This window comes from Oncorhynchus keta, chromosome 15, assembly GCF_023373465.1.
Source record: "Oncorhynchus keta strain PuntledgeMale-10-30-2019 chromosome 15, Oket_V2, whole genome shotgun sequence".
Lineage (NCBI taxonomy): Eukaryota > Metazoa > Chordata > Actinopteri > Salmoniformes > Salmonidae > Oncorhynchus > Oncorhynchus keta.
In genome coordinates this window covers 40,386,428-40,414,094 of record NC_068435.1, presented here as the reverse complement: position 1 = coordinate 40,414,094, position 27,667 = coordinate 40,386,428, and the positions used below count along the sequence as shown (strand labels likewise).

Sequence of the window (27,667 nt, the reverse complement as noted above, 5' to 3'; positions counted from 1 at the left end):
GTGGGGTGGATTCATCTCTGTGGTGGCCAGCCTGTCCGTGGGGGTGGATTCATCTCTGTGGTGGCCAGCCTGTCCGTGGGGGTGGTCCTGTGGTGGCCAACCTGTCCGTGGGGGTGGATCCATCTCTGTGGTGGCCAGCCTGTCCGTGGGGGTGGATTCACCTCTGTGGTGGCCAGCCTGTCCGTGGGGGTGGATTCATCTCTGTGGTGGCCAGCCTGTCCGTGGGGGTGGATCCATCTCTGTGGTGGCCAGCCTGTCCGTGGGGGTGGATCCATCTCTGTGGTGGCCAGCCTGTCCGTGGGGGTGGATCCATCTCTGTGGTGGCCAGCCTGTCCGTGGAGGTGGATCCATTTGATTTTCAACTCAGTTAATGAAAGTGCGTGTCAAACAAAAGACAGAGATTGAATGGAGTTCCCACAACTGGAGTTCCCACATATGCTGAGCAATTGTTGGCTGCTTTTCCTTCACTCTGCGGTCCAACTCATCCCGAGTGGTGCAGTGGTCTAAGTCGTCCGGGTTAGGGTTTGGCCGGGGTAGGCCGTCATTGTAAACAAGAATTTGTTCTTAACTGACTTGGATGGTTAAATAAAGGTTAAAGGTTAAATACATAAAAATAGGTTGGGTGAGGTCAGGTCATCTGATGCAGCACTCCATCACTCTCTTTCTTGGTCAAATAGCCCTTACACAGCCTGGAGCTGTGTTGGGTCATTCTCTAGTTGAAAAACAAATTATAGTCCCACTAAGGGCACACCAGATAGGATGGCGTATCGCTGCAGAATGCTGTGGTAGCCATGCTGGTTAAGTGTGCCTTGAATTCTAAATAAATCACTGACAGTGTCACCAGCAAAGCACCATCACACCTCCTCCTTGCTTCACAGTGGGAACCACACATCCTGAGATCATCAGTTCAGTACTCTGCATCTCACAAAGACACGGCGGTTGGAACCAACAATCTCATTTGGACTCATCAGACCAAAGGACAGACTTCCACCGGTCTAATGTCTATTGCTCGTGTTTCTTGGCCCAAGCAAGTTTCTTCTTCTTGTTGATGTCCTTTAGTAGGGGTTTCTTTGCAGAAACCTCCTATGAACAGTTGATGTTGAGATGTGTCTGTTACTTGAACTCTGTGAACTCTAATGAATTTATTCTCTGCAGCAGAGGTAACTCTGGGTCTTCCTTTCCTGTTGCGGTCCACATGAGAACCAGTTTCATCTTAGTGCTTTATCGTTTTTTTGTGGCTGCAATTGAATGAACTTTAAAAGTTCTTGAAGTTTTTTGGATTGACTGACCTTCATGTTTTAATGTAATGATGGAATGTTGTTTCTCTTTGCTTATTTGAGCTGTTTTACCATAATATGAACTTGGTGTTTTACCAAATAGGGCTATCTTCTGTATTGCACCCCTACCGTTTCACAATACAACTGATTGGCTTAAACACATTAAGAAGGAAAGAAATTCCACAAACGAACTCTTAATGAGGCACACCTGCTCATTGAAATGCATTTAGGTGACTAGCTGATGAAGCTGATTGAGAGAATTCCAAGAGTGTAAAAATGTCTCTACCACATCTCCGGATTCCTACCGCAAGCTCTGAACCTTTGCTCCGGATCATCGCAGCTAGCTAGCTGCTATCCGAGTGGCTACTCCTGGCTAACGTCTCTAACGTCCCCCGAAGCAAGCACCAGGTAGCTTCAATTACCTCTTTTGCCAGTTGGCCTGAACTCTTTGCTGCCGACACAGAGCCCCGCCGATCCATCAAAACTGGTCTACCGACGTAACCGTCCGAGGGGGTTTCTGTCCCAAAGCAAGCACCAGTTAGCCTGGAGCTAGCCTGGAGCTCGGCCGTTCTCCCGGCTAGCTGAAAAATTCCATCAGATAATTCCTGGGCTTCAATACCTCTTCTGCCAATTGGCCTGGACCCTTTGCTGCCGACACGGAGCCCCGCCGAACCATCACGATTGGTCTGCAGACGTAACCGACCGAGGAGGTTTCAACAGACTCTCCTGTTGCGATGTCCCCCTGAGGCCCATCTGCTAGCCTGCTGCTAGCCCCGGCCTGCTAGCTATCTGAATCGTCGTGCCTCCAGCTAGCCTAACTGCTCACTGGACCCTTTGATCACGCAGCTACACATGCCTCTCCCTAATGTCAATATGCCTTGTCTACAGTGCCTTGCGAAAGTATTCGGCCCCCTTGAATTTTGCGACCTTTTGCCACATTTCAGGCTTCAAACATAAAGATATAAAACTGTATTTTTTTGTGAAGAATCAACAACAAGTGGGACACAATCATGAAGTGGAACGACATTTATTGGATATTTCAAACTTTTTTGACAAATCAAAAACTGAAAAATTGGGCGTGCAAAATTATTCAGCCCCCTTAAGTTAATACTTTGTAGTGCCACCTTTTGCTGCGATTCCAGCTGTAAGTCGCTTGGGGTATATCTCTCTCAGTTTTGCACATCGAGAGACTTACATTTTTTCCCATTCCTCCTTGCAAAACAGCTCGAGCTCAGTGAGGTTGGATGGAGAGCATTTGTGAACAGCAGTTTTCAGTTCTTTCCACAGATTCTCGATTGGATTAAGGTCTGGACTTTGACTTGGCCATTCTAACACCTGGATATGTTTATTTTTGAACCATTCCATTGTAGATTTTGCTCTATGTTTTGGATCATTGTCCTGTTGGAAGACAAATCTCCGTCCCAGTCTCAGGTCTTTTGCAGACTCCATCAGGTTTTCTTCCAGAATGGTCCTGTATTTGGCTCCATCCATCTTCCCATCAATTTTAACCATCTTCCCTGTCCCTGCTGAAGAAAAGCAGGCCCAAACCATGATGCTGCCAACACCATGTTTGACAGTGGGGATGGTGTGGTCAGGGTGATGAGCTGTGTTGCTTTTACGCCAAACATAACGTTTTGCATTGTTGCCAAAAAGTTCAATATTGGTTTCATCTGACCAGAGCACCTTCTTCCACATGTTTGGTGTGTCTCCCAGGTGGCTTGTGGCAAACATTAAACAACACTTTTTATGGATATCTTTAAGAAATGGCTTTCTTCTTGCCACTCTTCCATAAAGGCCAGATTTGTGCAATATACGACTGATTGTTGTCCTATGGACAGAGTCTCCCACCTCAGATGTAGATCTCTGCAGTTCATCCAGAGTGATCATGGGCCTCTTTGCTGCATCTCTGATCAGTCTTCTCCTTGTATGAGCTGAAAGTTTAGAGGGACGGCCAGGTCTTGGTAGATCTGCAGTGGTCTGATACTCCTTCCATTTCAATATTATCGCTTGCACAGTGCTCCTTGGGATGTTTAAAGCTTGGGAAATCTTTTTGTATCCAAATCCGGCTTTAAACTTCTTCACAACAGTATCTCGGACCTGCCTGGTGTGTTCTTTGTTCTTCATGATGCTCTCTGCACTTTTAACGGACCTCTGAGACTATCACAGTGCAGGTGCATTTATACGGAGACTTGATTACACACAGGTGGATTGTATTTATTATCATTAGTCATTTAGGTCAACATTGGATCATTCAGAGATCCTCACTGAACTTCTGGAGAGAGTTTGCTGCACTGAAAGTAAAGGGGCTGAATAATTTTGCACGCCCAATTTTTCCGTTTTTGATTTGTTAAAAAAGTTTGAAATATCCAATAAATGTCGTTCCACTTCATGATTGTGTCCCACTTGTTGTTGATTCTTCACAAAAAAAATACAGTTTTATATCTTTATGTTTGAAGCCTGAAATGTGGCAAAAGGTCGCAAAGTTCAAGGGGGCCGAATACTTTCGCAAGGCACTGTATTGCTGTTTTGGTTAGTCATTTTTGTCTTATTTCACTGTAGAGCCTCCAGCCCTGATCAATATGCCTTAGCTAGCCTACTCCTCCTCTGTTCCTCTGGTGATTTAGACGTTAACCCAGGCCCTGCAGCCCCCAGCACCACTCCCATTCCCCAGGCGCTCTCATTTGTTGACTTCTGTAACCGTAAAAGCATTGGTTTCATGCATCTCTGGCCTACGAGCGCTGGAGAGGGAGAGCGGGTGCAGGCGTGACAACTGCACTGTATACAAAACTGTGAATATGTACAGTTGAAGTCGGAAGTTTACATACACTTAGGTTGTAGTCATTAAAACTTGTTTTTTAACCACTCCACAAATGTCTTGTTTACGAACTATAGTTTTGGCAAGTCGGTTAGGACATCTACTTTTTTACAAAAAAGTTTACAGACAGATTATTTCACTTATAATTCACTGTATCACAATTCCAATTGGTCAGAAGTTTACATACACTAAGTCGACTGTGCCTTTAACTTAAACAGCTTGAAAAATTCCAGAAAATGATGTTATGGCTTTAGAAGAAGCTTCTCATCATTTGAGTCAATTGGAGGTGTACCTGTGGATGTATTTCAAGACTTACCTTCAAACTCAGTGCCTCTTTGCTTGACATCATGGGAAAATCTAAATAAATTAGCCAAGACCTCTGAAAATACATTGTAGACCTCCACAAGTCTGGTTCATCCTTGGGAGCAATTTCCAAACGCCTGAAGGTACCACGTTCATCTGTACAAACAATAGTACGCAAGTATAAACACCATGGGACCACGCAGCCGCCATAACGCTCAGGAAGGAGACACGTTCTGTCTTCTAGAGATGAACGTGCTATGGTGCGAAAAGTGCAACTCAATCCCAGAACAGCAGCAAAGGACCTTGTGACAATGCTGGAGGAAACAGATACAAAAGTATCTATATCCACAGTAAAACAAGTCCTATATCGACATAACCTGAATGGCCGCTCAGCAAGGAAGAAACCACTGCTCCAAAACCACCATAAAAAAAGTCAGACTACGGTTTGCAACTGCACATGGGGACAAAGATCGTACTTTTTGGAGAAATGTCCTCTGGTCTGATGAAACAAAAATAGAACTGTTTGGCCATAATGACCATTGTTATGTTTGGAGGAAAAAGGGGGAGGCTTGCAATCCGAAGAACTCCATCCCAACCGTGAAGCACAGGGTTGGCAGCATCATGTTGTGGGGGTGCTTTGCTGCAAGAGGGACTGGTGCACTTCACAAAATAGATGGCATCATGAGGAGGAACATTATGTGGATATATTGAAGCAACATCTCAAGACATCAGTCAGGAAGTTAAAGCTTGGTCGCAAATGGGTCTTCCACATGGACAATGACCCCAAGCATACTTCCAAAGTTGTGGCAAAATGGCTTAAGGACAACAAAGTCAAGGTATTGGAGTGGCCATCACAAAGCCCAGACCTCAATCCCATAGAAAATGTGTGGGCAGAACTGAAAATGTGTGTGCGAGCAAGGAGGCTTACAAACCTGACTCAGTTACACCAGCTCTGTCAGGAGGGATGGGCCAAAATTCACCCAATTTATTGTGGGACACTTGTGGAAGGCTACCTGAAACGTTTGACCCAAGTTAACAACGGTTTACTATGTGACTCTGGATGCAGTGTCCCACATGAAAAATACTACACTTTACTGTATAATACTACATTACTTACTATACTACACACAGTGGTATCCCTCAATCATGTGTAGAATTTTGTAGAATACTATAGTAAATAATATAGTATTATTCACTCAAAAACACAATGTACAGTAATGTCTGCAAAAACACTACCGTTTTTTAAAAACTATAGTAAATACTACAGTATTTAATTTGCATACTATATACCCTGGCCATTCCCCTTCCCCATGTTAAAATTATGCCACCCATATTTGAGAAACCTACATGCCAAGTATGGACCATATATTGTGTTCTGGATGTCATAAGGTGAATGCACCAATTTGTAAGTCGCTCTGGATAAGAGCGTCTGCTAAATGACTTATATGTAAATGTAAATGTGTTCCCTACAGGTTATCGAAAAGAGCAGAAGCGCTGAAAAATCAGTTTATACACAAGTTATACCTACCTACAGGTTGTGGGAAATGTGCTCTTACTATTTCTCCAGTCGGTTTCCTCAAGGTTTCCTCACTTCTATGTCAAAGATAATAAAACAAAAACACTATAGTTAATACAACAGTCATGTTCACAAAAACACTACAGTAAATGCTACAGTATACTGCAGTCCTCAGAAACACTACAGTAAATGCTACAGTAAACTGCAGTCTGCAAAAACACTACAGTAAATACTACAGTAAACTGCAGTCCGCAAAAACACTACAGTAAATACTACAGTAAACTGCAGTCCGCAAAGACACTACAATAAATACTACAGTAACTGCAGTCCGCAGAAACACTACAGTAAATACTACAGTAAACTGCAGTCCTCAAAAACACTACCGTAAATATTACAGTAAACTGCAGTCCGCAAAGACACTACAGTAAATACTACAGTAACTGCAGTCCGCAGAAACACTACAGTAAATACTACAGTAAACTGCAGTCCGCAAAAACACTACAGTAAATGCTACAGTATACTGAAGTCTGCAAAAACACTACAGTAAATGCTACAGTAAACTGCAGTCTGCAAAAACACTACAGTAAATGCTACAGTATATACTGAAGTCTGCAAAAACACTACAGTAAATGCTACAGTATACTGCAGTCTGCAAAAACACTAGACTAAATACATCAGTATACTGCAGTCTGCAAAAACACTACAGTAAATGCTACAGTATACTGCAGTCCTCAGAAACACTACAGTAAATGCTACAGTAAACTGCAGTCCTCAAAAACACTACCGTAAATATTACAGTAAACTGCAGTCCGCAAATACACTACAGTAAATACTACAGTAACTGCAGTCCGCAGAAACACTACAGTAAATACTACAGTAAACTGCAGTCCGCAAAAACACTACAGTAAATGCTACAGTATACTGAAGTCTGCAAAAACACTACAGTAAATGCTACAGTAAACTGCAGTCTGCAAAAACACTACAGTAAATGCTACAGTATATACTGAAGTCTGCAAAAACACTACAGTAAATGCTACAGTATACTGCAGTCTGCAAAAACACTCGACTAAATACATCAGTATACTGCAGTCTGCAAAAACACTAGACTAAATACATCAGTATACTATTCTGAACAAAAATAGAATTGCAACATGCAACAATTTCAACGATTTTACTGAGTTACAGTTCATATAAGGAAATCAGTCAATTTAATGGTCCTTCTGTGGCTCAGTTGGTAGAGCATGGTGCTTGTAACGCCAGGGTAGTGGGTTCGATTCCCGGGACCACCCATACGTAGAATGTATGCACACATGACTGTAAGTCGCTTTGGATAAAAGCGTCAGCTAAATGGCATATATTATATTATAAATCAATTTGTTACGACCAATGCATTTCACATGACTGGAAATGACGCAGCCACTTAGGAGCCAGGCCTAGCCAATCAGAATGAGTTTTTCCACACAAAAGGGTTTTATTACAGACAGAAATACTCCTCAGTTTCACCAGCTGTCCAGGTGGCTGGTCTCAGACGATTCCACAGGTGAAGAAGCCGGATGTGGAGGTCCTGGACTGGCGTGGTTACACCTGGTCTGCGGTTGTGAGGTCTGGTGGACATTATTGCAGTCAGTATGCCAATTGCATGTTCCCTAAAAGCTTCAGACATCTGTGGCATTGTGTTGTGTGACAAAACTGCACGTTCTATTGTCCCCAGAACAAGTTGCACCTGTATAATGATCATGCTGTTTAGTCAGCTTTTTGATGTGCCACACCTGTCAGGTGGATGGATTATCTTGGCAAAGTAGGATGCTCACTAAAAGGGATGTAAACAAATTTGTGCACATAATTTGAGAGAAATACGTTTTTTGTGCGTATGGAACATTTCTGTGATCTTTTATTTCAACTCGTGAAATAAAATATCATGTTGCGTACATTTTTTGGTTCAGTAGACAATCCACAAAAGACTACATGTATTACTATAGAATACACTACAGTTTTATTTCACTACAGAATTTATACTATAAATACTACAGTAAAGTCTGCAGAAACACTACAGTGAATTTATGCCATAGTATATTATAGCATTTTTTTTTATGTGGGGTTCTATATACAGTATATAATTTCCATTGCAGTTGGACCCATGTTGGGTTGTACATGCAGTTGGGTCTGTGTGAAATGTTGTAGCGCGGTGTGGGAAAGCCTAAACAGTGGTGCACCATACGCTATTCAGACCTGGGTGGGTTCAAATAATATTTGAAATCTATCAAATGTTTGTGTTTGTTTGTTCTAGCCTACCTAGAGTGCCAGATGGGCGGGGCGTTCACCTTTTCAACTATTCTATTAGTGCCATTGTACCAGGCAAGCTCAAGCAAGCGCAGATAAAGTATTTTAAAAATATTTCAAATAGTATTTGAACCGAGGTCTGATGATTTACTGTGTTCCTCCTCACTGATATTGAACATTTTCCATTGAGGCTTTGACTGCTGCCATTGATTTTTGTATTTGCATGGGAATTACTCAAGTCTGATGATTCACAGAGAGATCAAGCGTAATTAAAGAATGTGGAAGAAAATACTCAGAGGTCTCTGAAGAATGAGCTCAGAGAGTGAGAGAGAAAGAGAGAGAGAGAAAGAGAAGGAGAGTAAAATAGATAAAGGAAGATAGCGAGAGAGTAAGAGAAAGGGGGAGGGGCAGAGAGAGAGAGGTGGAGAGAGCAGGATTGTTTTGGAGAGCTGGTAAAAAATGAGGTCATGGGAAGTGAAAGGATTGAGGGTTAGCAGGAGTCCTGTAGCCTGGGCTCCTCCCCTCCTTTTATGAGACGGCCTTTAGCAGCAGTGCCCATAGAATTAGAATGAGTAGAACGGGGGCAGAAGCTCTGACCATGGCAATTGTGGATGGTGAATGGGGATGTCCGTTCTACTTTATTCTAATTCTATGGCTGAATCTTCTCTCTCCAGCTGCACCTGTCCCTCTCTGGGTTGCTCTCAGCAGGAAGGGCCAGGGCCTCCTGGCACAGGTCCTGGCACCGTTTAAAATGCTTAATCCCCATGGCAACGCTATAGCTACCTGCTGAAGTTTCGGTCATATTAAGCGATGGCTCGGATCCACTGAGCGGTGGAACCGCTAAGAGGTCTTTTCAGTGGAGGAGACTGAGACTTTAAACTGTAGCTCTGACTGTCAGTCATACTAGAATCAAGTGTCTTCTTATCTTATCCATGCTACCTAACATAAAACCCATCCATGGGAATTCAGATTCTCTCTCAGGTTGGATTCTATCAAATCAACTTTATATAAAATTTCAGAGAATTACCACGGAGCGGTATACAGGAAGAAAAGCTCCCTTTCGTTATGACAGGGTAGCCTAGTGGTTAGAGCGTTGGACTAGTAACCGGAAGGTTGCAAGTTCAAACCCCCGAGCTGACAAGGTACAAATCTGTCTTTCTGCTCCTGAACAGGCAGTTAACCCACTGTTCCTAGGCCGTCATTGAAAATAAGTGTTTGTTTTTAACTGACTTGCCTCGTTAAATAAAGGTAAAATAAAAATAAAATCATCATAACCAAGTTATGTTAACCAGGTCGTGTGTGTGAGCGTGTGTGTGCTCTGAGGCCAGTTTGATGTGTTTATTAGAGGAAGTGGAGGAAGGGTGGTGAAGGGGAAGAGCAGAGCTGTGTATCATTGCATCCTCAGGTCAAACACACACACACACAGGTCACATTCCTCTCTAGTGTCACATTTTAATCAACCTTAATGACCTCGTTATTGTCTCTAAGGCCTAGATTCAATCAGATCAAGCGTTAACCGGCGATAGCCGACAATTTGGCGTGTCGGAATTGTAACTGCGTTGGAGCTGTCAAATCGGTGAGTGACTGCTCTTGATCATTGTCATGAAGCCACACCTGCACCACTCGCGTTAGACTGCCACAGCACGTATTCTAGCCAATCAGACAGCCAGTATGGCTCCCCGCCTCGAGGTTGGTCAGAAGAGCTGGATGAGCATGGACACACTCTGTATGTTAGTGACTATACTAATGAGAAGGTACTGGGGACTCGCTCTGTGTCTGTCTTCACTGTCATGGCCTCTGAGTTCTTCTCTAATTTACACTTAGACCGGACCACTGCACCATACTAGGTGCTTTTTTAGTGTGTCAGTGATGCTCATCTAGTCGTGTGTGTGTGTGTGTGTGTGTGTGTGTGTGTGTGTGTGTGTGTGTGTGTGTGTGTGTGTGTGTGTGTGTGTGTGTGTGTGTGTGTGTGTGTGTGTGTGTGTGTGTGTGTGTGTGTGTGTGTGTGTGTGTGTGTGTGTGTGTGTGTGTGTGTGTGTGTGTGTGTGTGTGTGTGTGTGTCCGTCCAGTGGATAAAGCATGTTGATGAACAGGGGCGACCCTACTACTACAGTGCTGACGGCTCAAGATCTGAATGGAAGCTGCCCAAGGTATGGCCCAGGACAAGTACACTACCTCCAGTTTACCCTGCGTTCATAACCAAGTGGGAAAAAATCTACTTGAATGCACCTCCAACTGGCAATTACTAGTGGGGAACTCATCTGTCATCCCTGAGCTCCGACATCTCCCACATGGTGACCTCTGACGTCACTTACCAAGGGAATTATCTCCATAACAGCGTTTCTGTAGTTAAATGCAACAGCATATGTTTTTTAAACACTGTCATTTGTTTACAGACATGGTAGCTGTACTTTTATGGTTGACGCAGCTTGTTGGCCATTTCATGGTATCCAATTGGTAGTTTACAGTCTTGTCCCATCGCTCCAACTCCCGTACAGACTCAGGAGAGATGAAGGTCACGCATCCTCCGAAACATGACCCTGCCAAGCGACACTGCTTCTTGACACACTGCTTGCTTAACCCGGAAACCAGCCGCTCCAATGTGTTGGAGGAAACACCGTACAACTGGCGACCGTGTCAGCGTGCATGCGCCCGGCCCACCACGAGTTGCTAGAGTGCGATGGGACAAGGACATCCCGGCCGGCCAAACCCTCCCCTAACCCGTATGATACTGGGCCAATTGTGCGTGACCTCATGGGTCTCCCGGTCGCGGCCGGCTGCGTCATAGCCTGGGATCCAGTCTGCGTTTCTCAATGAGTTCAAAGCCCGTGAATGCATCCAACTGGACTTCACAACTGGTAATTTCCACCTTCCCAGTTGGTTATGAACACAGCATTAGTTTAATAGTTTGGACAGGTTGCTTGTCCCCAAACATAGTTATGCTTATTTGTTTCATATAGGTTAGTCTTTCTCGTTGAAAGTGTTAATGTTTATTAGTACCTCTGTATGATGTTTGTCCCCATCCCCATCTCTCTCTCTCTCGCTCTCTGCACTTTGCTCTCTGCTCTTTGCTCTCTGCTCTTTGCTCTCTGCTCTTTGCTCTCTGCTCTCTGCTCTCTGCTCTTTGCTCTCTGCTCTTTGCTCTTTGCTCTCTGCTCTCTGCTCTCTGCTCTTTGCTCTCTCTCTCTCTCTCTCTCTCTCTCTCTCTCTCTCTCTCTCTCTCTCTCTCTCTCTCTCTCTCTCTCTCTCTCTCTCTCTCTCTCTCTCTCTCTCTCTCTCTCTCTCTCTCTCTCTCTCTCTCTCTCTCTCTCTCTCTCTCTCTCTCTCTCTCTCTCTCTCTCTCTCTCTCTCCTGTAAGGATGTGAGTGTGTCATAAGTGTGGTGTGAGTCCAATATTGAGACAGGAGGTGTAGAACACAATAACAATACGTTGTTGGACACTACAATACCTGTGCTCAAGTTTCTCAGAGTTTCTCTTTTATCCTTATTGGTTGTTGTAACATATGTGATCTGCATCTGTTACTATGGTGTTACTAAGAAGAAGGGCTATACGGTAGAGTTAGAGTACCAGTCAAAGTTTGAACACACCTACTCATTAAAAGGTTTTTCTTTATTTTTACTATTTTCTACATTGTAGAATAATAGTGAAGACATCAAGACGATGAAATAACACATATAACACCAAAAAAGTGTTAAACAAGTGAAAATATATTTTATATTTGAGATTCTTCAAAGTAGCCACCCTTTGCCCTGATGATGGCTTTGCACACTCTTTGCATTCTCTCAACCAGCTTCATGAGGTTGTACATGGAATGCATTTCAATTAACAGGTCTTGTGGGAGTACAGGTCTGCAAGGAAAATGTTACAGTTGTGTAATATTCTCGACAACACAAATGCAACAGTTGTGTCCGCAGTAGAGGGTGAGTTGGTGGTTAGAGAGGTGGTGCTGGGAAGGAATGTTTAGTGGGGTGTTAGTGGGGCTGGGAAGGAATTTTTAGTGGGGTTTTAGTGGGGCTGGGAAGGAATGTTTAGTGGGGCTGGGAAGGAATGTTTAGTGGGGTTTTAGCGGGGCTGGGAAGGAAGGTTTAGTGGGGTGTTAGTGGGGCTGGGAAGGAAGGTTTAGTGGGGTTTTAGTGGGGCTGGGAAGGAAGGTTTAGTGGGGTTTTAGTGGGGCTGGGAAGGAAGGTTTAGTGGGGTATTAGTGGGGCTGGGAAGGAACGTTTAGTGGGTCTGGGAAGGAAGGTTTAGTGGGGTGTTAGTGGGGCTGGGAAGGAAAGTTTAGTGGGGTTTAGGTGGGGCTGGGAAGGAAGGTTTAGTGGGGTTTTAGTGGGGCTGGGAAGGAATGTTTAGTGGGGTGTTAGTGGGGCTGGGAAGGAAGGTTTAGTGGGGTTTTAGTGGGGCTGGGAAGGAAGGTTTAGTGGGGTTTTAGTGGGGCTGGGAAGGAATGTTTAGTGGGGTGTTAGTGGGGCTGGGAAGGAAGGTTTAGTGGGGTGTTAGTGGGGCTGGGAAGGAAGGTTTAGTGTGGTGTTAGTGGGGCTGGGAAGGAATGTTTAGTGGGGTTTTAGTGGGGCTGGGAAGGAAGGTTTAGTGGGGTGTTAGTGGGGCTGGGAAGGAATGTTTAGTGGGGTTTTAGTGGGGCTGGGAAGGAAGGTTTAGTGGGGTGTTAGTGGGGCTGGGAAGGAAGGTTTAGTGTGGTGTTAGTGGGGCTGGGAAGGAATGTTTAGTGGGGTTTTAGTGGGGCTGGGAAGGAAGGTTTAGTGGGGTGTTAGTGGGGCTGGGAAGGAAGGTTTAGTGGGGTTTAAGTGGGGCTGGGAAGGAAGGTTTATTGGGGTTTTAGTGGGGCTGGTAAGGAAGGTTTAGTGGGGTGTTCTGCTTGGAGTGGCGTGAGAAGGAGAGGATAAGGAGAGGAGGAGGAGAGAAGGAGAGGAGGAGGGGATAAAGGAGAGGAGAAGGAGAGGAGGAGGAGATAAAGGAGAGGAGGAGGAGAGAAGGAGAGGAGAAGGAGAGGAGGAGGGATAAAGGAGAGGAGGAGAGAAGGTTTCACTGGAGAAGAAAAAGGAGGAGACAAAGAAGTGATCGACAGTGAGGGGAGGGTGCTGCCGGTGGAGATCTCAGTTTGGATGTCCAGCATGCAGTCCTACTAACTCTCATGGCAGGCAGACCTTCCTGACCTGGGCCAGAGAAAAGGAAAACCTGCACTCACTGAAATAGTATTTTATGTTCTTTAGCAGCAGAGGTCAAATGGACGTGTTTCGATGACAGCCTTCGTCAGCTCGTAGGGCTCTCATGCCACCTTATTAGATGGAAAGAGTCAGTCATTGTGAAGGCTTGGAGTGGTGAGTTTCACACTAATATGTGGTTATGGTTTAACCTTTCACACTAATATTACTAAGGCATAGGCCTACATCAACTTGGTATACGCATGTTTTCATTTTATCCTTGCATTATTTTCAGGCCGTGGTTGGAATTGTTATTCTTTTCGACACTGTTTTCAGGTGTAATTGAAATCCAATGTGCTGTGTGTATGTTTGTTTGTGAGTAATATGTGAGAGAGAGAGAAAGAGAGAGATGGCCCAGGGTCTTGTGCTGTAGTCATGGCTATACCGTGTGAAGGGTGAGCTGGATGAAGGCTGATTGAGGTTACAGAGACCCTGAGGCGTCCTCCAGCTGTCTGCTGTCACACTGCACACGGTCTGGAAGACTGGTCACACAATCCTGTGGTTATCTGAGAGACTAGTCACACAGAGGGAGAAGGGAGAACTGTTCTCTCACAATCTACAGACTAGATCTGAAATGATTTTAAAGTTTACATGGCTTTTGGGGATGAGTTATTAAGAAGGAACCTAATATTTTGCAGTGACATTTTAGTCCACATTAACCTGTCAACCGATTATGGTTATATGCAAAGAGTTCCTTGTAGATACAAATGTTTGAGAGAGCCACTAGACATATAAAACAACCTGAAGCTGCAACAGCTTCATGATATATTAAACCATGTATCCCTGTGTTTCTGTTTTGCAGTGAAGGAGGACTGTGGCTCTGAAGAGGAGGATGAGGAGGAAGGGGGGGAGGAGGAGGAGGAGGAGGGGGGTAAGGATGCCCTGGTAGAGGAGATGCTACAGTTGGGGGATACAGCGGTCATCTACCCCGAAGCTCCAGAGGACGAGCAGAAGAGCATGCCTGAGAGACGGGTCCCAGACGAGAATGGTACATCACTGCACCGTAAAACTTACCTTATTTTTCTACTCATAATGATGCTATCTTCAGAGAGACAGCAGAGCTTTTCAGTGATTTGGCACATAAAACATGGTCTTCCACGTTTAATGTATTTTCCTTCTCTCTATCTATATATACAGGCACGCCAGACGCTCTTTCCCAGCTCCTGACCTGCCCGTACTGCTCGCGGGGCTACAAACGCTGCACTGCCCTGAAGGAGCACATCAAGCTGCGCCACGAGAAGAGTGAGGACAACTTCAGCTGCTCCCAGTGCAGCTACACCTTCGCCTACCGCACACAGCTGGACCGTCATATGACCCAACACAAGACTCAACACAAGGAACCTGTACAGGTACCACAACCAACATGTGTGTGTGTGTGTGTGTGTGTGTGTGTGTGTGTGTGTGTGTGTGTGTGTGTGTGTGTGTGTGTGTGTGTGTGTGTGTGTGTGTGTGTGTGTGTGTGTGTGTGTGTGTGTGTGTGTGTGTGTGTGTGTGTGTGTGTGGGTGTGTGTGTGAGGGTGTGTGTGTGCGGGTGTGTGTGCGGGTGTGTGTGTGCGGGTGTGTGTGCGGGTGTGTGTGTGTGCGGGTGTGTGTGTGTGTGTGCGGGTGTGCGGGTGTGTGTGTGCGGGGTGTGTGTGTGTGCGGGTGTGCCTGTCTCTGTGCCTGTTTCTTTCCTTGTCCCTGTGATTGGAGGATACCCTGTTGGAGGATTCTGGCGTTCCTACCTATTCCCTCCTGATTCCAGGGATCTCCAAACGGGATTTCTGGAAAACCTGTGTGTTTTGGGACAGGTCCCAGACTTTTGCAGCACTAATGCTGTCATTACTTGAGCTCACTCCCCCTCACAGACTGCCTGTTATTAATATACGATCAGTTCTCCCACTTTTATACAAATAAAAATATATTTTATATTCTTCAAAGTAGCCACTCTTGGCATTCTCTCAACCAGCTTCATGAGGTAATCATCTGGACTGCATTTAAATTAAGAATAGTGTTAAAAGTTCATTTGTGGAATTTCTTTCCTTCTTAATGCGTTTGAGCTTTAAGGTAAGGGGGTATACAGAAGAGAGCCCTATTTGGTAAAATACCAAGTCAATATTATGGCAAGAACACCTCAAATATGCAGAGAGAAACTACAGTTCATCATTACTTTAGGACATAAAGGTCAGTCAATCCGGAAAATGTCAAGAACTTTTAAAGTTTCTTCAAGTGCAGTCGCAAAAACCATCAAGTTCAATGATGAAACTGGCTCTCATGAGGACTGCCACAGGAAAGGAAGACCCAGAGTTATCTCTGCTGCAGAGGATATGTTCATTAGAGTTACCAGCCTCAGAAATTGCAGCACAAATAAATGCTTCACAGAGTTTAAGTAACTGACACATCTCAACATCAACTGTTCAGAGGAGACTGCGTGAATCAGGCCTTCATGGTTGAATTGCTACAAAGAAACCACTACTAAAGGATACCAATAATAAGAAGAAACTTGCTTGGGCCAAGAAACACGAGCAATAGACATTAGAACGGTCTGATGAGTCCAAATTAGAGATTTTGGTTTCCAACCGCCGTGTCTTTTGTGACACAGAGAGTAGGTGATCGGATGATCTCCGCATGTGTGGTTCCCACCGTGAAGCATGGAGGAGGAGATGTGATGGTGTGGGGGTGCTTTGTTGGTGACATTGCCTGTTATTTATTTAGAATTTAAGGCACACTTGACCAGCATGGCTACCACAGCATTCTGCAGCGACACGCCATTCCATCTGGTTTCGGCTTAGTGGGAATATCATTTGTTTTTCAACAGGACAACGACACAACACACCTCCAGGCTGTGTAAGGGCTATTTGACCAAGAAGGAGAGTGATGGAGTGCTGCATCAAATGACCATGCCTCCACAATCACCCGACCTCAACCCAATTGAGGTGGTTAGGGATGAGTTGGACCGCAGTGTGAAGGAAAAGCAGCCAACATGTGCTCAGCATATGTGGGAACTCCTTCAAGACTGTTGGAAAAGCATTCCAGGTGAAGCTGGTTGAGAAAATTCCAAGAGTGTGTAAAGCTGTCGTCAAGGCAAGGGTGGCTACTTTAAAGTAGCCATCCTTCCCAGCCCCACTAACACCTACGAAACTACTAAACAACTAAACGTAAAGAATTTTGATTTGTATGACACTTGTTTGGTTACTACATGATTCCATTTGTGTTATTTCATAGTTTTGATGTCTTCACTATTATTCTACAATGTAGAATATAGTCAAATGAAAAGAAAAACTGTTGAATGAGTAGTGTGTCAAACTTTTGACTGGAACTGTATATTATAAAAATTCCTGGATGTGTATCTGCTCCTGTTGAATAAATTAACTTTATGGATTTCTGTTTTGCATTGCGATTCATAATTCTGTCTTATCTCAGCACTGTTTTTATCACTGTCTGCTGACACAGATGCAAACTAAATTTGCGTCTCAAATAGAACCCTATTCCCTATATAATGCATACTTTTTTCTGGTCAGAAATGTGCACTGCATCGGGAATAGGGTGCCATTGGGATGAACACAACATGTTAGCTGACCTTTTAAATGTTTAAACCCGTATTTGAATTGTACTGTACAGAACTCTCCCTTTATTCTTCGACAGAGCAATTTGAACCAAGATGTCTTTATCCAGAGTGACTGCATACATTTTCATACTATTTAGTACAGGTCCCCCATGGGAATGTAGCCCACAACCCTGGCATCCAAGCACCATGTCCTACCAACTGAGCCACGCAGGATTACTGTTACTGTTGACTGGGAATGCATTACACGCCCTTCAGACAGCAACATGAGTATGCACTGACTTCAGACAGAGTACTGTTGTGACATGTAATATATTCACCCAGACCAAAACATCCCCATGAACAACACACACATTAACTACATTGTACACGTTGACTGAAGAGGCTTCTCACCATGCACAACAAACACATTGTCTGTGTCCCAAGTGGCATGCTATTCCCTATATACCACACTACTTTGCACTACTTTTGACCAGAGCCCAGAACCCTGGTCAAAAGTAGTGCACTGCATGGGGAATAGGGTTCCATTTGGGACGCAAAAAATGAACTATGCTGTACCCGTTGACTAGAGAGTGTCCTCACTCACCCGTCTGTCCTTCTGTCTGTCTGCTAGCGCCACATGCCCCAAACCACGACAACAACAGGGGAATAGGAAGTTCACGTGTACAGAGTGTTCCAAGGCTTTTAAATACAAGCACCACCTGAAGGAGCACCTGCGTATTCACAGCGGTGAGTAATACTGGCAACACCTTGGTCACCATGGCAACACACACATGGGATGTCTCACATGGTTAAGTCCCAAATGCTATCCTATTCTCTAATATAGCGCACTAATTTTGACCAGAGCCCTATTGGCCAATTGGGACACAGTCCTGGTCAAGGTAGTGCACTATAAACTATAGGGAAGAGGATGTCATTTGGGACTGAATCCTAGTGACTCACCAATATATTCACAGCACTGCTGGTCCAGATGTATCTAACTAACCATTTCCTTTGATATGTTTATAATACGCCGCTCTATAATTTCTGATTCTTGATTATGATAATTATTGAATCTGTGCTTCTGGCCAATGTGCCATAATTCTGTTGCAGTTGGCTTCAGGGACATGACTCCATTACCTCAGCCTGTTTGTTAATAATAGGTGCATCTGCATCCCAAATGGCACCCTATTCCCAGGTAGTGCACTACTCTGACCAGGACCCATAGGCGCGAACATAGTGCACTACTATAGGGAATTGGGTGCCATTTGGGACACAAACCTTATGTTTTCAGATGTTTCCTGAAGTAGCTTTATTTGATTACTCTATTCTTCTTATTTGACAAATTTCTCTCAGGAGAGAAGCCATACGAGTGCCCCAACTGTAAGAAGCGATTTTTCCCACTCCGGGTCCTACAGCTCCCACATCAGCAGTAAGAAGTGTGTTGGCATGGTGCCTGTCAACGGTACCCCCCGACCAGTCATGAAGGCCTCCCAGACCCCCACCCCCCAGAACCAGCTTTCCGGCACTGCCCCCGTAGCCCCTACCCGACTGCTCCTCCGGGGGGAGAAGACAGATGGCAAGCCCCTTCAGGAGCAGCTCCCCGTCAACCAGATCAAATCCGAGCCGGTGGAATATGAGTACAAGCCGGTGGCGGTGGGGTCTAACGGGGCAGCAGGGACTAACGGGACAGTGTTTACCGGTGGCATGGCGGTACCCCAGGGCACGGTCCAGGCGGTGGTACTGCCCACCGTTGGTTTGATGTCTCCTATCAGTATTAATCTCAGCGACCTGCAGAACGTACTCAAGGTTTGATTTTGTATTTCTTTGCCGATTTAAAAACACAATTCAACCATGCATTTAAAATTATTATTTTTAAATACAAAAAGGTGTAAGGCCCCTTGCGGTCAGAAATGACCAAATCTAGCTATTGTATGGAGCCCCTTGATGTTGTGGTCATTTGTTAACCTCGCAGTTGGTGTGTCTATCATCCCAGTGACTTTTACACATTTTAACATTAAACTTTAGTACCACTACTCATCAAGGATAGCACCACAAAGGTTACTTATTTCCATTGTGGTGCTCTTATTTCCAAGGGTGGCCATGGATGGGAATGTGTTTCGCCAGGTGCTGGGGACGGCCAACGGGCTGGTGACGTCCAAGCAGGGGTGGTGGGGCAGGCTGGGCAGCAGGTCATCTCAGCCATCAGCCTCCCTGGCTTCGTGGACCAAGACGGAACCACCAAGATCATTATTAACTACACCCTGGAGCCCAGCTTGGCCCAACAGCCCAGCGCACCTCAGCTCCTCAAGAAGGAACCTCTCCCTGCCCCCCCACCACCACAAAACACAGCCAGCCTCCAAAGTAACAGAGAAACTCACCCAGGACCTCAGCATCATCAAGACCGAGCAGCCCGACTTGAGTCTGAGAAGGAGATGGAGAAAGAGGAGGCTCAGACCGAGGCAGAGGCAGAGCAGAGTAAGGAGGGTGAAACACCAACGGCCCAGACAGGCAAGACAACATGTCTGCTGTGTGATGACTGTCCTGGTGGTTTTGGATGCACTACACATGCTCCAGCACTGTAAACCTACCAATGGGGAGGGGGTGACGTCAGCCCCTGGACCCCTCTATCGCCGCCCTGCTGGCAGAAGCAGGGATAACACCAGGCCAGCCCCTCTGAAGAACCTGCTCTCCCTCCTCAAGGCCTACTTTGCCTTAAAGCAGAGCCCACCGAGGGAAGAGCTGGCCAAGATCTCTGACAACGTCAGGTTGCCCGTGGACATAGTCAAGAAATGGTTTGAGAAGATGCAGTCCAGTCAGATTACTGTCGAGCCCCCTGGTTCCTCTTCCCCTCTACCTTCAACAGGTCCTAGCACAGAGACCCAGGCGGCCCAAAGAAGAGCGGAGAGCAGACAGAGGAGCAACTCGCCTCGGCCCAAACCCAGGAGACATCATCTTCCCAACCTCCCAACAGTTCCCCTGCCTCGACCTCCGCCTCCCCCTTGGTCTCAGCCTCGGCTCCTTCACCACTAAACCTCTCCTCCAGCGGCCGGGTCATCGTGAAAACGGAGGAGGACTCAGAGGGCGAGTCTCAAGATCTTCCCCTGGACCTGTCCCTTCCCAAGCAGCCCCAATCAGAGCCCCAGGTCCCCCATGTCCCCCAGGAGCAACCCCTCAACCTCACCTGTTTGAAGAAGGAAACGTCCCATCCCCAGCTCCAGGCCCAGCTCCAACCCAAGCTCCAACCCCAGCTCCCAGGGTTCCAAACCCAGCTCCAGGCCCAGCTCCAACCCCAGCTCCAGGCCCAGCTCCAACCCCAGCTCCAGGCCCAGCTCCCAGGGTTCCAAACCCAGCTCCAAGCTCAGGGAACCACCAACACCATCTACGTCACTTCCCCCGCAGATGGCCACCTCCAGCCCGGTTAACATCATGACCACCCAGCTAGTAGCCATCACCAACCAGGGCAGCGGTGGCCCTGTCTCAGGGCCATCTCCACTGGCACCACAAACGGACTATTCTCATCCCCCAGCTCACCTACACATACACCACTAAAGCAGGCAGCAACGCCACTGGGGCCGACGGAGCCCAGAAGACAGTCATACTCAACGGTTGCCAGGTTGGTTTGTGAGCAAAGCTATTCAGAATGTTTGAAATGTGTGAGATGAGACAATAGGAAGATATACAGTAGATGGGACACAGAGATGGTTATTCGTCAATATTAGGGGAAAATCAATCAGTGAAGGAGAGGGATACCACACACGCACGCACGCACACCACACACACACACACACACACACACACACCAACAGAGGAGAGTGTTAATGTCTAACAGAACACATTGATTCAGTTGAAGAGCAGAGGGAGAAATGAGGAGGAATGCACTGTGAGTTTCCTGCAGTGTCCTGCAGTTTTACTGAGTAGCCTGAATAACCCAGCACCAAGACGTAAGTCTGCATCTCAATTTGTATTCCCTATATAGTGTAGAACTTTTTTGGCCAGGGCCCATAGTGCTCTGGTCAAAAGTAGTGCACTATATAGGGAATCGGATGCAATTTGGAACGCTTTCCCCTGCCTGTGGAAAATGAAAGCAGTCCTGGCTGAATGGTTTGGGCTCCCTCCAGGCTTCCCTGAGCTGGATGATGTATGTACCAGGTGAAGTTACCTAATACTCTGTGCGTGCATGACAGCAGACAGAATTATCTGCCGCAGCCTGGAGTTGAGTTGGATTCTTCCAGTAGGAGTCAAGGGATGGCGTGTGTGTGTGTGTGTGTGTGTGCGTGCGTGTGTGTGTGTGTGTGTGTGTGTGCGTGCGTGCGTGCGTGCGTGCGTGCGTGTGTGCGTGCGTGTAAAGAAAGACTAGCAGAATGAATCCTTGCATGTTATTACATGTGAGCAGCTCACAGCGCGGTGTCTGTCAGTGTCTGGCAGACAGATCTCTCTAAGTACTCCTGCTGGCTCACTAGAACTGACACAAAGGCCTGTGACAGTGGAAACACTGTGTTTTACATACTGCTGCTTTTATGGTCTAGTCTTGCATGATTATACAGTAATAGCAATGTCACATTAGAACAGATTTCGGGTTTGCATTATAATTATTTTGCTTTGTAAGCACTGGGAAAATGTTTATGAAATGAAAAGCATAATTGTGAAATACTTAATAATAATGATAAATGATTAAAGCATCTCTTTACTTTGAGGAGGAGAAGGCTGACACCAGTTCAGAGAGCGTGTCGGCGGTAGAGGAGCAGAACGACTCGGACTCAGCCCCTCCCGCAGAAGAAGATGCGTCGGCTGGAGAGTGGCATGTATGCCTGTGACCTATGTGACAAGATCTTCCAGAAGAGCAGCCCCTGCTCAGGCATAAATACGAACACACAGGTAAATCATATGCCCGGTGGTTGCGGGTCCATTGGGTCAGGGGCCAGATATAGCATCTCAGAGTAGGAGTGTGGATTTAGGATCAGCTTTGCCTTTAGATCACGATGAATACGATTATACAGACAGGTGGGAACCTGATCTTAGATCAGCACTCCTACTCTGATCATTCTTGACTTTTTAATGAGTGCTGCCCGGCCTGTGCCATTCCTTCTCGTCTTGCTATGAGACATTACTTCACTTCTTGCATGATATGAAGAATGTGGATGGCATTGACAGGCATTTAAAACACCAAGGTCTTTACTTTACCTGGCACTTTCATATGGTAAACCAATGGTTCTTCCCTGAAGATGGTATTTTAGCCAGCTTCAAACAGCTGAAATACAATATTTTTGGTTATGGAAAATATATTTCACAGCGGTTTAGATGGTACAGATTCTACCCAATAACTGCTTGTTTTGTCACATTAACTGAAATTAGGCACACTATTTGAATTTTTGCAACCAGGAAATGGAGGAGCCATTTTTCTGCATAGTGCATCTTTAAACCACCTAATGTCCTCCTAAAACACATATGAATTATTGAACAACTTTTGACCTGGGTCCATATAGGAAATAGTGTGCCATTTGGGAAGCGAACCTGGCCTGGCGTAGGACAGGCAGGCAGTGTCCAAATCACTTCAGAAAAGGGGGTGTTTAATGGCCCCGTTGGATGGGCCCAGTTGAACCCTTTATAGTGCACTACTTTTAACCAGGGCCCCTAGGGGACCGGTCAAGCAGAATATATGAACATTTCAGCATTTGGCAGCTAGTTTGATCTCCATTCACCCGAAGATGTTTGTTTATTTTACTGAAAAATATTCCTGTGCAACAGACCTGCTGGAATATAAACGCAACATGTAAAGTGTTGATCCCATGTTTCATGAGCTGAAATAAAATATCCCAGAAATCTTCCATATGCACAAAAAGTGTATTTCTCTCCAATTTTGTGCACAAATGTGTTTACATCCCTCTTATTGAGCCATCCACCTGACAGGTGTGGCATATCAAGAAGCTGATTAAATGGAATGATCATTACACAGGTGCACCTTGTGCTTCGGACAATGAAAGGCCACTCTAAAATGTGCAGTTTTGTCACACAACACAATGCTACAGATGTCTCAAGTGTTGAGGGAGCGTGCAATTGGCATGCTGACTGCAGGAATGTCTACCAGAGCTGTTGACAGAGAATTTTATGTTAATTCCTCTACCATAAGCCGCCTCCAAATTTGGTAGTACGTCCAACCGGCCTCACAACCTCAGACAACGTGTAACCACTCCAGACCAGGACTTCCACATCTGGCTTCTTCACCAGGGGATGGTCTGAGGCCAGCCACCCGGATAGCTGTTGAAACTGAGGAGTATTTCTGCCTCTAGTAGAGCCCTTTTTGTGTTGAAAAACTCATTCTGATTGGCTGGGCCTGGCTCCCCAGTGGATGAGCCTATGCCCTCCCAAGCCCACCCATGGCTGCACCACTGCCCAGTCAATCCATAGATTAGGGCCTAATGAATTTATTGAAATTGACTGATTTTCTTATATGAACTGTCACTCAGTAAAATCATTGTTGCATGTTGCATTTATATTTTTGTTCAGTATATACTTCATTGTGAAGATGTATTATGATTGTTATGTTTCCATAACAAATGCTGTTGGTTTCACAGGTCACAGTCTACAGGCAGGTCAGTGTAATGTAGACTGTGACAGACCTGATGTAATGTTAAAAGCAAGGCGCGCACACACACACACACACACACACACACACACACACACACACACACACACACACACACACACACACACACACACACACACACACACAGCAAATCAAGAGTAATGGGTTGCGGATTGAAAAAAACTTTTTACAGGTGGTGTGTTTAATGGAGAAGTTGGTTGAGTTTGAAACTCTGTTTCTCTCTCCAACTTTTCCAACCCAAACTCAGTATGTGGCTGTGTCTTTCAGAGGGTTTTAAAATCAAGTTTCTGTTAAACATCCATGTACATCGGACACTAAAGTAATCTACTTTCTCTCTTCTTCTCTTCTGTTTTCAGGAAAACGTCCACATGAGTGTGGCATCTGCAACAAAGCCTTCAAACACAAGCACCACTTGATAGAGCACACGCGTCTGCACTCCGGAGAGAAGCCCTACCGGTGTGACAAGTGTGGCAAGTGTTTCTCCCACTCGGGCTCCTACTCCCAGCACATGAACCACCGATACTCATACTGCAAGAAGGAGCCCCAAGGAGATTATCTGGTGGGGCGTCGGCTCAGCATGACCCCCGAAATGAGCCCCCAAGCAGAGGAGCAGCAGTCAGACAGCCGGCCCACCTCCCCTCCCTCCCAACTGGACTCAGACGAGAGGGAGAGTGAGGGAGGAGCTGGAGGAAGAGGAAGGAGAGGAGGAAGGCATGGAAGCCATGAGCATGGACGACATACGGGTGGTGCAGGTGGGCGAGGATGATGAAGAGAGTGAGATCTACGAGGTGGAGGAGTGTGAAGGGGAGAGGCAAGAGGAGGAGGAAGAAGGGAGCAGAGAGGAGGAGGCACAGCAGGAAGAGGAGGAGGGACAGCAGGAAGAGGAGGAGAAAGAAGGGAGCAGAGAGGAGGAGGCACAGCAGGAAGAGGAGGAGGGACAGCAGGAAGAGGAGGAGGCACAGGAGGAAGAGGAGGAGGCACAGCAGGAGGAGGAGGAGGCAGAGCAGGAGGAGGAGGAGGAAGAAGGGAGCAGAGAGGAGGAGGCACAGCAGGAAGAGGAGGAGGGACAGCAGGAAAAGAAGGAGGCACAGCAGGAAGAGGAGGAGGCACAGCAGGAGGAGGAGGGAGGCACAGCAGGAGGAGGAGGAGGAAGAAGGGAGCAGAGAGGAGGAGGCACAGCAGGAAGAGGAGGAGGGACAGCAGGAAGAGGAGGAGGCACAGCAGGAAGAGGAGGAGGCACAGCAGGAGGAGGAGGAGGCACAGCAGGAGGAGGAGGAGGAAGAAGGGAGCAGAGAGGAGGAGGCACAGCAGGAAGAGGAGGAGGGACAGCAGGAAAAGAAGGAGGAAGGGAGGAGAGAGGAAGAGAAGTCTGAACAGCAGGAGCAGGTGTGTGAGGAAGAGGAGGAAGGGAGAAGAGAGGAGGAGGAAGAAGGGAGGAGAGAGGAGGAGGCACACCAGAAGGAGGGGGAGGAAGAGGAATGGAGGAGAGAGGAAGAGAGCAGAGAGGAGTCTGTACAGCAGGAGAAAGATGTGTATGAGGAAGAGGAGGAGCAGGAGATGGAGGTACAGGTGATGGGGGAGGGGGAGGAAGGAGAGGCAGAGAAGGAAACTGTGGTAACAGAGAAGGCTAAGGAAACAGAGGACAGAAAGAAACAGGTGAAAGATGTGTATGGGGAAGAGGAGGAGGAGGAGATGGAGGTGCAGGTGATGGGAGAGGGGAGGAAGGAGAGGCAGAGAAGGAAACTGTGGTAACAGAGAAGGAAACAGAGGACAAAGAACCGCATGTGGACAAGGAGAACATTACAGAAACATTAGAAAATGGACAGAAAGAAACAGAGGAAAACAAGATGAACAGTGAATGAAAAATTCATTTTGTGTTGAAAATGTCAAATAGCAGGACAGGAAAATATTGTCTTGTTGTCAGAAGAAGAAACAAAACAAACATGGCTGCCATGTTGATGCTGTGTTGTCGGTCCACTACTGTGTTCAAACCCAGGTGTGCCTGAACTAGACAAAAAAAGAAGTGACTTTTATTTGTGGAAAAAAAATCAGTGTTACTTAGACCTTGTTTATAGTAGTATTATACATCTGAAAAGAAGGAAGAAAGGAAACACCCATGTGGACATTTGTTACTGAGAGTGAGACATCCCTTCCCAGGTCATTTCTGTTTGTCAGTGTTATTACTCATTTTGCAGCTCATGTTTTAACCTTTTAACCTGTACAGTTGAAGAAAGATTTCTATACCTTTTTATTGCCAAATGATGGTGTTTGCTAAAATCAGTATTTTATTGAGTTGTAAAAAAACAAAACATCTGCACTACAGTATTCCTGGTTTACCTATGGATACAACATGCCTCATGATGTATTGTGCACCCTTCAGTATGATTATGTACACACTAGCTATAGATCTTCTTTATGTTAGCTAACCTTAGCATAGCATTTTGTTTATAATTTGGATTGTTAGCCTTAAGAAGAAAAGAGGATTCTGGGGTATGGGTGGGAAGGGGGTTAGCCTGAGTGCCAGTCTGTTTGTTCTATCATGTTAACTCCTTGTCACTCATTGTCTTGCCATGTTTGGCTTGTCGAGGACAGCAATGGAATTGGCAAGAGCACAAACGGATCTGGGACCAGGCTAGGGAGAGGTGAGAGGGTGGGGATGATGATGTGGCATCTGATGCCATAACCAAACTGTCCTATCAGGGAAGGTGTCACAACCTCAAATCCAGCATTCTTACCATGCTCCTCCTTGGTCGCGCCCCAATAATCTCTCCTTCCTGCAGTGTGCACTTGTTTTACTACTCCCCACAAATTGAAAAGCATCGGATTGGTGTAGGCATGGGCTAAACTACAAGAAGTTTCCACAATATTTTGTATACCAGTCATTTCCTTTCAAATCCATGAAGGGAAGAGAGCAAGTGCGCACGTTTGGAGAAAGGTTTGATTATTGAGACACCCCTTGTTTTCGGTTAGGTGAGTTGTTAATCAATGATCATCAGTGTTATAGGGTCATATGAAGCAGGAGGGGGGCAGTTCTCTGCATTGTACCCCACCCCAATGCCTCCAGCCTTATGCAAGACCAGTCCTGTGTGCTGTAAGTGCCATTGAACAGTGTTATTTTTACTTCACGGATGTAGCCAGTACATCTTTCAATCTGCGCAAGGCCCATATTGAATAATGTTTGTTTACTTGCTTGGACACATTTTTTTGTTAAATAGTGCTTCATCCCAAATGGCACCATATTCCCTATCGGTGCACTATAGGGCTCTGGTCCAAAGTACTATACTATGGAGGGAAAAGGTGGCCATTTGGGACATGGACAATAGCACGAATAAGGAATCTTTCATGTGACAAAAGTGACAAAGAGAATAAGATGGATGGGAAAGGTTTTTACTGTGTTTAAGGGGATGTTCCTGTGTTGGAGCGGCAGCCATTATTAGTTGAGTGCACTAGTTTTAAAAAATGGTGGCAAACTAACCCTCACTTCAGGTAACAAATGTTAGTGAATATGGTGCCTGTGTTTTATGCCGTGTTTCAGTCGATTTGACCTAACAGTGTTACTTCATTCTTTTTCAGTTTGGCTTTAGTATTTTTCACGTGTGCATTTGGCAGTATTATAGAACCCTTGTCACTGATGAAAGTGTACCGATTTAGTTTTTAGAGGACTTTTTTATATTTATGTGTCTTATTTTTATATTTTCTTTATGGTTATTTATTACACACATTGTAGTGTACAATACTGTAGTTTGAATTGATACAATAATAATATATTTTAGTATGAAAAATGATTTGAAGGTCAATGAATCCAGAGAGGTCTGAAGTACACAGCTCCAGGAGTCGCGAAGTTTGTTTTCAAAAAAGCAACCTGAAGTATTACGTCAACATGATGTCTGTTTAAGCTGTAAAAAAAAAAAAAAAAAAAAGAACAAGGAAAGACACAAATGAAGAGAGAAACGAAAAGTGTTCCACGTGCATCCATCATCAGACGAGTTGGTTAGACTGACCTCGTCCTTAATTTGATATGAAGCTACTGAAAACTAACTGTGTGACTAAACGCATGAGTCCTCGCTGTTGTTATGAAGATATACGTAACTCCCTTTTTTTTGTCAACATACTCTTTTTCTTTCAG

General features: G+C 45.6%; 1 protein-coding gene and 2 pseudogenes across 5 annotated transcripts in view; 2 read left to right on the top strand and 1 right to left on the bottom strand.

Moving 5' to 3' along the window:
- LOC118394930 (rho GTPase-activating protein 12-like) overlaps positions 1–27,667 on the bottom strand; it is a 232,701-nt gene that overhangs the window by 115,597 nt on the left and 89,437 nt on the right. The gene's annotated exons all lie outside the window — the stretch shown is intronic.
- Positions 1–27,667, top strand: part of LOC118394931 (zinc finger E-box-binding homeobox 1-like) — a 209,441-nt pseudogene that overhangs the window by 150,509 nt on the left and 31,265 nt on the right.
- Positions 19,964–26,851, top strand: LOC127907659 (zinc finger E-box-binding homeobox 1-like; annotated as a pseudogene).